The sequence below is a fragment of the Protopterus annectens genome, chromosome 2.part0, assembly GCF_019279795.1.
Source record: "Protopterus annectens isolate FY-2018-M chromosome 2.part0, PAN1.0, whole genome shotgun sequence".
Classification (NCBI taxonomy): Eukaryota; Metazoa; Chordata; order Ceratodontiformes; family Protopteridae; genus Protopterus; species Protopterus annectens.
This window is the reverse complement of record NC_056728.1, coordinates 6659409-6672116: the sequence shown is the minus strand read 5'-3', so window position 1 is coordinate 6672116 and position 12708 is coordinate 6659409. Positions and strand designations below refer to the sequence as shown.

Here is a 12708-nt window from a genome sequence, read left to right as displayed (position 1 = left end):
TGGATAGGACCTGGTCCCGCCCTGTTTGTTGATATACCAGACTACGGACATGTTGTCCGTCTGAACTGCAATAGTCCCTAAAGGAAGAAAGTCGCTGAGGGCTTGCAACGTTAAAAGCACTGCTCTCATCTCTAGGACATTTATGTGCAGATGGTATTCCATGGGTTGCCAAGTCCCATGGACCATCCTGCCCTGATAATGCCCCCCCCCACTCGATCAGAGAGGCATCCGAAGTGACTGTGGCAACCGGGACTGGGGGAACAAATAGTCGGCCCTGATGGAGTTGCGGAGAAGACATCCACCAGGTTAGATGACTCTTGCACGATTGCGTCACAAAGATCTCGTGGCGCATGGGGAGCTGCTGGAGGGACCACTGGGTGAACAACATCCACTGCAGAAGACGCATGTGGAAGCAAGCTAAAGGAAGCAGTACTATGGCCGCAGCCATAAGACCTAGCACCTTCAGGACAAATCTGGCCCTGATCTTTTTGCTGATTAGTATGATCTGAACATACTTTTGGATGTCCAGAATTCTTTGGTTTGTGAGTCTTGCTGACATCCCGACAGTGTCTAATTCTGCGCCTAAAAAGGTAATAGATTGGCAAGGCGACAGTGAAGATTTTTCGAAGTTTACAGAAATTCCCAATTGGTTGCAGGTGTGAAGAGTGTAGTCTCTGGCCTTGAGAAGTTGATGCCTGGTGGTGGCAGAGAGGAGCCAGTCGTCTAGATACGGAAACACCTGGAATCCTTGACGTCTCAGGTGAGCCGTGACCACTGCCATACATTTGGTAAACACTCTGGGGGCTGTAGTGAGACCAAAGGGCAGGGCTCTGAATTGAAAATGACTGGTCCCCAGCCGAAAGCGGAGAAACCTTCTGGAGCGTAGCACGCATCCTGAAGGTCTATTGAGCACATCCAGTTGTCCTTGCCCAAAAAGGGTAGAATGGACTGAAGCGTGACCATCCGGAACCTTGCCTTTTTGACAAACTTGTTTAGTTTGCTGAGGTCTAAAATTGGTCTCCAATCTCCCGTCTTTTTGGGAACCAAAAAGAATCTTGAGTAGATTCCGGATCCTACTTGGTCTGCTGGCACTAGTTGGATGGCTCTTTTTGCTAGGAGCTTTGATACCTCCAGTTTTGCCAACTCCCTTAGACCAGGTGAAACGTCCGGGAGGGATTGATGAGGAACAGGATATCTCACGAAAGGGATATTGTAACCCTCGGATATGATCGACTGTACCCATTTGTCTTGAGAAAGGGAATGCCAGGCTGTTGGGTATAGCTACAATCTTCCCCCGACTGCCTCCAAGGGTGGACAGTCGGGCAACACCTCAGGGGTGCTGGAAGGGTTTATCAGAGAGAGGCTCTCTGTAACCCTGGTTCTGCGGACCCCCTCTGCCCCTGGGGCGGCGTCTATTGTTATTACCCCCTCTGCCTCTGGGGGTAAACTGACCACGTGTGTCCGGCGTGACTTCCTGAGATTTACGAAACCACATTTTCCCTCCCTTCTGACCTTTGGGATAGGGTCTTGAAGGGGTGGAGAAATGGACTCCTACGGCAGAAAGAGTCTTGCCGTCTTGCTCACACCTGGTCAATGTGTCCTTCACCTGAGGTCCGAACAAAGCCGAACCATCGAAGGGAGTATTAGTGAAAGACGCCTTAAAAGGGTCTGCGAAATTACAAAGCTGCATCCAGGACTGACGCCCAAGTGCCACTCCTGTGCCTGCGGCTCTATTCGCCCCATCGGCTGCATAAGAAATGAGCCACATGGAGGAGTTATAGAATTTAGGATTCCGAGCTGTGAGGCAATCTTTTCTTGAGCCCCAGCAGCTGACGGATCCTGAACTACCTCACCTAGTTCCTTGAGAAAATCTCTCTGAAGCCGGGTAAAGTGACAGAGATAGTTCAGCGAGCGCATAGCGAAGGTCGCTGAAGAAAACATCCGCTTACCGTACCTATCCATGGTCCTAGAGTCCTTGTTAGGAGGATGGACAGGTACAGAAGGATCAGCAAGCTCCTTCTTGGTGGCATCAACAGGGACACCCTTGGTGAGAAACTGTTTGTCTGAGGGGGCCGTGATGAATTTAGAAGGCCTCCTGGGGACTGGTTCCACAGAATCCAGAGCCGCCCACGCCTTTCGAGCCACCACTTCCATGAGCGGGTCGAAAGGCGGAGACACCCAGGAGGTGGAGGGTCGAGATCCAAAAGCCTCCAGGTATACAGACTCATCCTCAGAGGGGTTAATGGAAGGCCAGTTCCCCCTCTGCTTAAGGAGTTCCAGGATGTCTGAAAATGAGACATCCTCAGAGGGGGACCGTGGGGAACCCTCCGACTCATCTAAGTCGGTATCTGATGTGGTAGACTCGGGGAGTCAGTGTGCTTCCTCTTGCATGTCCTCTTACACGGGGGTTCTCCCGAAGGATCAGTAGAAACCTCGGAAGAGGAAGTTCTTCCCAATGGGGAAACCTGGGGCGATGGATCTCTAGGTCCGGGAGCAAGAGAATGGGAAGAGAAATCGACAGGCACCGAAGAGGGAGGAGCTAATGGAATTGACCGTTGACTCAGCTCCGGGGCTAGAACACTCCTCATCACCTCAAAGGCTCCCCTTCCAGGGAGGCCAGAAGACTCCCGCTCCGAAAAAACAGGAATCCCCGGTCCCGCTGAAAGAGAAGGCTCCGAGGCCGATGTCGGTGCCGAGCTCACCAATGCCGAAGCTCCAAGAGGGAGAGTGGGGTCGGACAAGGGTCCGATGCCACTCGCCCCCTCGGAGCCGACAAGGGAGACCCGATGACCGGATCCCTCCAAGGAAGGTCTCATGGAGGAGATCGGAGTCGAAGACGACGGAGCCGACAGGGGAGGTATTGGCTCCGGCGCACCCACGGTCAACGTTCCGAGAAGCTCCGGCTCCGATCTCTGAAGGAGAGTCTGAGGAGGAATTTCAGAGGGATGAGGGATAGCGGTCGTCTGCAGAGACGGGCTATGGAGCATCTGGGCCAGTGCCTGTGATTTCAGCAGTCTACTTACCACTCTCTCCAACTCATGGTCTGACAGCCTGGAAGACCTTGAAGATCGGCTCCGATGGCTCCGCTCCGAAAGCAGAGGAGATCCCGGAGCCAAGTGAATCGACTCCAGGGAAGGGGACTGAGATCTCCTCTTGGAAGGAGCCATCGGAGCCGAAGACCCTTCGGTTCCAGTTGGAGACGACAGCTTGTCGGCACCAGTCCTGGTCAAAGATATGTCGGCTCCGGCCGGAGCCGACATCGGTGCAAGTGTATCGGAGCCAGCCGGTACTGATAGCACCACCTCAGAGATAGAAAGATCGGCTCCAGCCAGAGCCGATCTCTACTCTGAAGGAGTCGGAGCCACAGCCGAAGGCTTTGGAACCACAGCCTGGGCTTTAGGTGGCTTAGAGGGCTTTCCCAACCCAGTCTTGGTCGGGGAGCCCTCTGGCTTCAACAAGCCACGTAGGATTAACTTGTTCCTACGTTTCTGCAGGACTCTCTGGCTGAAGGAGTGACAAATAGCACAGGAGTCCTGCAGGTGTAAAGGCCCCAGGCAGTACACACAAGAAGTGTGACAGTCTGTCAGAGACATTTTCTGACAGCACGAGTCACACTTCTTGAAGCCTGAGACCTTTACTTCTTTGGACATGGTATGCCCACCCAAAAAACACACACACACACCAGTCACACAGTTAGTCAATCTTCTTCTTCTTTCGGCTTTTTCCCGGTTAGGGGTCGCCACAGCGGATCACCTTGTCCGCACATTGAATGGCAGTGGAGTTTTACGGTGTCGAGTTGCCAGCCCGGCGCCCAACCTTCCAGAGAAGGCACACTCACACGCACACCTAGGGCCAATTTAGAGTGTCCAATCCACCTGCAGCATGTCTTTGGGATGTGGGAGGAAACCGGAGCACCCGGAGGAAACCCACGCGACCACAGGGAGGACATGCAGACTCCGCACAGAAGGCACCCGAGCCGAGGATCGAACCGGAGAACCTCTTGCTGTGAGGCGGCAATGCTAACCACTGCACCACCGTGGCCGCCCAGTCACACAGTTAGTCAATAAAAAGGGAAAAAATTAAACAACACACCCACACTTCCTGACAGAAAAATAATGGAAGGGAGGCTTAAGGTCTGAGGGTGGAAAAAAACTATCCCTATACAAAGGAGAAAGGGTATATAGGGTAAGATAGTTAGGTATTAGTTAACTTTAACTATTAAGGGAAAGAAATAGGAAAAAAGAATTTTTTTCTGACTGACTTTAGTAAAAAACTACTAAGACTTTACCTGAGCTGGTAAAAGGAGACATCTTTGCGAAGCGGCAAACGAGATCTGGGGTAGTCACGCCTTGCATCATGGGATATAGGGTTGCCTCGAGCTGGTAAAATTAGATCTCGAGCTTAGCAAGTGCCAAGTCGGAGCCGAGGGTCGGCTCCGAACCCATCCAGCAAGAATGAAGGCGAGTTTGACAACTTAACATTCCTTGACATCTATTGTCAGAAATAAGGCGTTTTCAAAAAATGGAATTTGATTAATATGTTGCAAAAAGGACCAGGAATCTTTTGAAATTTGGGTCTCTTGGGCAACATATTTTTTAAGGATGTTGTCAACAGCTTTAGCGCAAGCATATGTCATACTTCCCCTTGCATCTACTAATGGCCTCATTGGTGGGTCTGCTACACTTTTATGAATTTTCGGAATTCCGAAAATAATAGGTAGTCTCGGTGCTGGCATCTTCAAGAATTCAAACACATTCTTGTCAATACGCCCTTCAATACATAAATCATACACCAAGGAATTCACTCTATTCATAGCTATATTTAACTCATAACATTCTTTGGTTATAGTCTGCTACATTCATAATCGCCAGGCCCCCTCCCTTATCTGGTTTCATAATTCTCACATAAGAGGAACTCAAAAAGTTAAGTATGTCCCTTTCCTCTCTTGAGACATTGTGTTGTTGGAAATTACCATGCCTACTACTAAACAGTGTGTTCCTAATATCAATTTCGCACATCTGTTCGAAGGAGGACAAAATCAAGTGGGTAGGAGGGTTATAAACACTTGGAATATAGTAGTCATTCTGGGTTGGTAAATGATCACCCATTAGTAAATTCAAATTCATTTTACGAACAAAAAGTTTTAAATCTATTAAAATGTCAGCTATTGGGGTGTGTGCAGTTGGAACAAAAGTATGTCTCTTTGATAATAAGTCAGCCATCTCGGACGATATATTAATCTCCGAGTAATTATAAATTTTAAAGTCTCTTGAAGTATTCAAAACTATACTGCAAATTTTTAAAACTTCTAAACAATCTTCTCTTTCTTCAATGTTCACCACTTGTTCTTCCTCCTGGTTCTGGAATTGTTCCTTCTCCCCTTCGGGTAATGGCTGCCGGAGGCTTGGTTCTGAAAATTTATATGGTCACTAGGACCCTGTTTGTAGCCCATGTTGTTTTTCGTCGCTAGTCTGTCACTGCGACGAACCAAGGCTGCGTCTGGAGCCTGGTCTCCCATGTCACTATCAATAGTGGCTTGGGGAACTTCACTCTCTTGAATCAAACCTTCCGGTTGCTCATTATCACCTTGGGGTGGGTTACTACTCTGAGAAGGTGGGGGTCTAGGATATGCTAGCCCTTTTTCATAGTCCTTCAAATCCCTTTGAATTTTCTTAATTTTGGTTGCATTGACCTTCAATAAATGTTGGTCAATGCTGTGAAATATTCTCTCATAGTCAAACTGGTATCTTTGAAAGTCTAAGTCCTTCTTAATGTTCTCGTCTAACAGAGTCACTTCAGTAATTAAAGCATCCGCTCTCTCTTGGTAGTGGAGACACAAAGTTTCCAACAGTTCTTTCCCATACTTCTCAAAAAGGGATATTAAATCTTTATGGAATTTTGAGCCTTCAATCAAGCCAGTGGGGTACTGCCATGACCTCAACCCCTTAGGCACTATTTTTAAACGGCTGCATTCATGGAAAATAGAAGTTATGTTCTTACCATAACGTTCCATGTTAGTTGTCTTCTCGCCTTCTTCTTGCTGGATAGGTTCGGAGCCGACCTCTGCTCCGACTCGGCCACTCTAAAAGCTCGAGAGTTGGTTCCACCGGCTCGAGGCTCCCCTTATATCCCACAATGCTAGGCGAGAGTTACCTCAGATCTCGTTTGTAAGCTAACCCCAGCTTATAATAGTAACAGAATAACTCTAAACAGAGTCCACCTCTAACAACAGGGAGAAAGAAGGGTGACCTACATCCTGATTCAGGAGATATGCAAGCAGCATATGCCTAAGAAAAGAGGTGGTAGAAAGAGAGGTCACAATCACAACTCCTCTAGGTCTGTCCAGGCCAGGGGGAAGGAGGGTGGGACGCAAGAAGGCGAGAAGAAGACAACTAACATGGAACGTTATGGTAAGAACATAACTTCTATATGTTAAGTTGTCTATCTCGCCTTCATTCTTACTGGATGGGACCGCGTCCCTAGCACCTTGTCCCGGGTGGCCTAACGGAACAGACTCCTGAGAACAGTGGAACCAAAGTTAGCTCTATGCCTAGAAGCTAAATCCAACTTATAATGAGAAATGAAAGTGTGAGGTGTAGCCCAAGTAGCCGCTGCACAAATGGTGTCAATAGGCAGTCTGTCTTGGAAGGCTAAGGAAGTAGCCAAAGCTCTGGTAGAATGGGCCTTAGGTTTATTAGGCAGCTTTTGGTGTCTAATCTCATAAACAAGGGTAATCAGAGATGTAAGCCATCTAGATAATGATACCTTTGAAACTGAAAGTCCCTTTCTGCCTTCTGCATAGGAGATAAACAGTTGGTCAGATTTTCTGAATTGTTTTGTTCTATCCAAATAGTACCTCAACTGACGATGAACATCTAGCCAGTGTAATTTTTGTTCAGACCTATTGGAATATTCTGGAAAAAAGACAGGAGGTCAATGCTTTGATTTAGATTTGACGTTGAGACTACCTTAGGCAAAAAGGACGGGTTGGTTCGTAAGGATACCCTGTCCTTATGGAACAATAGATAAGGAGGTCGACAGCTGAGTGCATGAAGTTCTGAGACTCTTCTAGCTGAAGTAATAGCTACCAGAAAAAGAGTCTTCCATGATAGCAATTTTAAAGAACAGGAGGCTGCAGGTTCGAAAGGGGGTAGAATCAAAGAAGTAAGAACTAAATTTAGGTCCCAAGGAGAAGGAGGATTTCTTATAGGAGGTCTGAGAAGAAAAACTCCTTTCAAAAAGGCTTTGCAAAGCTTGTGGGACATTAAGGCAGACTCAGAAATACCCACATGAAAGTTAGAGATAGCTGCCAATTGAACTTTAAGAGTAGAAGGAGATGAACCTGCATGGAAGAGTTCAGCTAGAAAATCAAGGACTATTTGGATGGAAGCAGTGAAAGGATCAATGTCCTTCCTTGAGCCCAATATGTGAAGCGTTTCCACTTACTCAAATAAATCTTCCTAGTGGAAGATTTATGGGAAGCTATCAAAATATCTCGAACAGAGTGAGATAATTGAGGAAGCCTGGCTAAGGTTGGAACTGGAGGAACCAAGCAGTGAGGTTCAGAGAGGGAGGGCGATGTAACTGACCCGATTGATGGATCAAAAGGTCTGGAACTAGGTCCAGATGCCAAGGTCGCTCCAGTAGAAATTGATGTAGAAAGGGGAACCACACCTGTCGAGGCCAGTAAGGAGCAATGAGGATCAATGAGGCCTTCTGAGCTATAGCTTTCTGTATCACTTGAGAGATTAGTGGGAAGGGAGGAAATGCATACAGAAGTCCCCGGGGCCAAACTTGGACTAGAGCGTCTCTGCTGGGTTGGCATGGTAAAGGGAATAGGGTGAAATAATGTCTACACTTGCTGTTTTGGGGAGTAGCAAAAAGATCGCAGCAAGGCTGACCCCACTTGAGAAAAATCTCTCTCACAACAGAGTCTTTCAGAGACCACTCGTGAGGCATGAGGATAGCTCTGCTCAATTTGTCCGCTATTTGATTGGACTTCCGGGATGTCGTTGCTATCAGAAACGCTGAGAAGAAATCGCCCATTGCCACAATCTGAGTGCTTCTCGACACAGGGGGTAGGACCTGGTTCCGCCTTGTTTGTTGATGTACCACACTACAGACATATTGTCTGTCTGGATTGCAATCGTTCCCAAGGGGAGAGAGTCTTGAAGGGCTTGCAACGCTAAAAGCACTGCTCTCATCTCCAGAACATTTATGTGCAAGTGGCATTCGTCTGGTTGCCATATGCCCTGGACCGTCCTGCCCTGATAATGCCCCCCCACCCGATCAGGGAGGCGTCCGTTGTCAGAGTAGCAACCGGAGGGGGAGGGACAAAGGGTCTTCCCAACCAGAGCTGAGGGGAAGACATCCACCACATGAGATGATTTCTGCACGCCTGCGTGATCATAATGGTGTGGGACATTGGAAGTTGCTGGTATGACCATTGTGTAAAGAGCATCCATTGAAGGATTCGCATGTGGAATCTGGCTAATGGAAGCAGAGGTATGGCAGCCGCCATAATTCCCAACACTTTCAGAACTAACCTGGCTTTGATTCTGTTGTTGTTGAAAAGGAGTGAGACCAGTCTGTGTATGTCTGTTATTCTCTGATCTGTTAGCGCATGAACATGTCTACTGTGTCTAGATTTGCCTATGAAGGTAATAGTACGACAAGGCGACAAAACAGACTTTTCGCAATTTATTGAAATGCCTAACTTTTGACAAATGCGAAAAGTGTAATCCCTGGCCATCAGAAGGAAATGCTTGGTGGGAGCTGTGAGGAGCCAGTCGTCCAAATATGGAAACACCTGGAATCCTTGTCGTCTCAGGTGAGAAGCTACCACTGCCATGCATTTGGTAAACACCCGGGGGGCAGTGGTGAGACCAAAGGGCAGGGCCCTGAATTGAAAATGACTGGTTCCCAGCCTGAAGCGGAGGAATCTTCTGGAGCGTCTGTTCATTTTTATGTGATAGTACGCGCATCCTGAAGGTCTATAGAGCACATCCAGTTTTCTTTTCCCAATAGGGGAAGGATGGACTGCAGCGTGACCATCCGAAATCTTGTTTTCTTGACTGATCTGTTCAAGATACTGAGATCCAAAATTGGTCTCCAGTCCCCTGTTTTCTTTGGAACTAAAAAGAACCTTGAGTAGATTCCGGATCCTTGCTGGTCTGCTGGAACTGGCTGAATTGCTCTTTTGCAAGCAGTTTTGAAATTTCCAAAACCGCTAGATCCCTTTCTTGTGGTGGAACATCTGGAAGGGATTTTTTGATTGTTTGAATGCGAAGAAAGGGGATAGAATAGCCTTCGAATGACGGACTGTACCCATTTGTCTTGAGTCAGGGATAGCCAGGCTTTTGGGTACAGTGACAACCTTCCCCGACTGCCTCCGGTGGGCAGCCGGGCAACACCTCAGGGATGCTGAAAGGGCTCATCAGAGAAGGCTTCTCAATTGCCCTGGTTCTGCGGACCCCCCTCGAGGCGGCGTCTACCATTGTTATTCCCGCCTCTGCCTCTGGCGGGTAACGACTTTGTCGTCAGGCGAAGTCCCTTGATTTTGTTTACGGAACCACATTTTCCCACTTTTCTGGCCTTTGGGGTAAGGCCTAGAAGGAGTAGAAAACGGACTCCGACGGCAGAAAGAGTCTTGCCATCAGTCTCGCACCTAGTCAAGGTTTCTTTCACTTGAGGACCAAAGAGATGATCCATCAAACGGGAGTTAGTGAAAGGCGTCTTGAAGGGTCCAAAATTGCATAGCCGCATCCAGGCATGCCTACGTAAGGCCACACCTATCCCTGCGGCCCTACTCGCTCCATCAGCCGCATAAGAAAGGAGGCGCATGGAGGAGTTGGCTATGGAGTTAAGGGTAGCCAGCTGAGTGTTCATTTTATCTTGAAAACCCGCAGCTGTAGGATCCTTCAACATGTCACTCGCTTCTTTAATCAAGTCCCTTTGAAGAAGAGTGAAATGGCACAGGTAGTTCAGCGAACGCATAGTAAATGTCGCTGTCGAAAACATCCGCTTCCCGTACCTGTCCATGGACCTAGATTCCTTGTTAGGTGGATGGACAGGTACTGAAGGATCAGCTAGTTCCTTCTTAGTGGCAGCAGCTACCACCATAGCATCCACAGAAACTCCTTTTGTCAAGAACTGCTTGTCTGCTGGTGCCGTTATGAATTTGGAGGGTCTCCTGGGAGTGGGGTCCACTGAATCAGGAGCCGTCCATGCCTTTTTAGCAACCACCTGCATGAGGGGATCAAAGGGGGGGGACACCCAGGAGGTGGAAGGGCGAGAGCCAAACACCTCAAGATATAAAGATTCATCCTCCGAAGGGTTAAGGGCTGGCCAATTTCCCCTCTGTTTCAGGATCTCTAGAATGTCTGCAAAAGAGACATCTTCAGAAGGGGAACAGGGGGAACCCTCGGAATCATCTAAATCTGTGTCAGATGTGATGGACTCAGGTGAGTCAATGTGTTTCCTCTTACACTTCCTCTTCCGAGGGGGCTCTTCTGCGAAATCAGGAGAGGCCTCGGAAGAGGATGAAATCCCCACAGGGGGTTCCTGAGGAGCTGGCTCTCTGCGGTCCGGGATGAGGGAGTGAGTCGACTTGACCTGAGGCACCGTAGAGGGAGGGGCGGACGGCGCCGACTGTGGCGTAGAGCCAGGCTCTAACACACTCCGCATGACCTCGATCGCACCCCTGTCAGGCAAAGCCAGAGGTCCCCGCCCCGAGAAGCTGAAAACCTCCCTCGGCACCGACAGTGATGGCTCGAGGCCGATGTCGGAGCCGAACTCACCAGCCGAAGCTCCGAGAGGAAGAGCGGGGTCGGACAAGGGTCCGATGCCACTCACCCCCTCGGAGCCGACGATGGAAGTCCGGCGCCGAGATTCTTCTAAGGAAGAAATCGGAGCCGACGATGGAGCCGAAGACAATTGTATCGGCTCCGACGCTACCACAGTCTCGGTTCCGACGACCCGGCCCGAGCTCAACGGAGTCGGAGGAGGAATATATTGATGGACAGGGGCAGGCATCGACTGATGAGTCGGGCTCTGCAGCATCTGGGCCAGTGCCTCGGACTTAAGAAGTCGACTCACTACCCTCTGAAGGTCATGATCCGACAGCCTCGATGACCTAGAGGAATGAGATTTATGGCTCCATTCAGACAGCAGGGGAGATCCTGGAGCCGAATGAACGGAGCCAAGGGATGGTGACCTGGACCTCTTCCTCGATGTCGGCTCAAGAGCTGGTCGGAGCCGACATGGGAATCTCTATTACCTCGGCTCCAGTCGGAGCCGAGGGAACCACAGAAACTGTGGACTGAGACTCATCGGCTCCAGCCGGAGCCGATGTAGTCGAGGTTTAGAAGCCTTAGGTCTCGGCTCAGTTGCTGGGCCGAAGACCTAGAAGCCTTGGAGGGCTTCCCTGAAGAGACAGTAAGGGAATCCTCAGGCTTGAGTAAACCTCTCAAAATTAATTTATTTTTTCTTTGCTGCAGGACCCTGGGACTGAAGCCATGGCAAACAGCACAGGAGTCCTGCAGGTGCAAAGGCCCCAGGCAGTAGACACAAGAAGTGTGACCGTCTGTCAGAGACATTTTCTGACAGCACGCATCACACTTCTTGAAGCTTGAGACCTTTGATTCTTTAGACATCCCAAAAGTGCAATCACACACACAGTCAAAAAACACACTGATTACACCCTGTCTAGTTTTAGCTTAAAATAAAACAACTGACTAAGTTTTAAATTAAGAAATAACACACACACCCACTAGGGAAGGAAGAAGGCCTGAAGGCCGAGGAAGAACTTAAAGTTCTTGTGGGGAAAAAACAGGAATTTTAAGAAAAAGGGGCAAGAATTCCTCTAAACTAAGGGAAATAAGTATAAAATTTAAATTTAAAGGGGTTTAATTACACTAACTTTACAAGAAAGTCACTTACCAAGAACCGGTAGAAAACCAACACCTCGATCGCTGTAGCGGCAAACGAGATCTGAGGTAACTCTCGCCTAGCATTGTGGGATATAAGGGGAGCCTCGAGCCGGTGGAATCAACTCTCGAGCTTTTAGAGTGGCCGAGTCAGAGCCGAGGTCGGCTCCGAACCTATCCAGCAAGAATGAAGGCGAGATAGACAACTTAACATTAAGCTATTTCCAATTGAGTCTTTTTAAGTTTAATCAACTTAGTATCGAAATCTTGAAGTTTGTGAGCCAGTGTCACTTCGTTTTCCTGCATGCCTATAGGTGTAGTCCCAACAAGGTTACTCCCAAAATTAAATTCCTTACTCAACCATACATTAAAGTTAGGGGGAGTTTTCATATTCAAATCTTCTGTATTCAAGTTAGTTCCCCTGACTACTTGGGTGCTAGTTCCACCAGTATCTCCCGAGCATGCCCCTCCATGCCTGGGTAGAACCAATCCACCCCTCTGTAGCACAGAAGCTGAGACATTAAGGTTAGGACTTGAATTACTAACCTGGTTTATGATGGGGGCATTGCCCAATGTTGACCTGGGTGCAGACTCATCTAGTCTCCTGTTTAAGTCATCGACCCGTTGGGTTAAAAGTTCAATAAGAACAGTAAGGTTTAGCTGCGAGTCCGCTTGGCTCGCTGATGGTGAAAATGGAAGAACTGGTTCGGGATCCATCACACAAACAACACAAGCCTTGAAAATGGTTTTAAACAGGTAAACAAAAAACTTCCCAAACACT

General features: G+C 48.6%; 1 protein-coding gene across 1 annotated transcript in view; it reads right to left on the bottom strand.

The window, feature by feature from the left end:
• Nucleotides 1-12708, bottom strand: part of LOC122793690 (mitogen-activated protein kinase kinase kinase 10-like) — a 1334525-nt gene that overhangs the window by 251408 nt on the left and 1070409 nt on the right. The gene's annotated exons all lie outside the window — the stretch shown is intronic.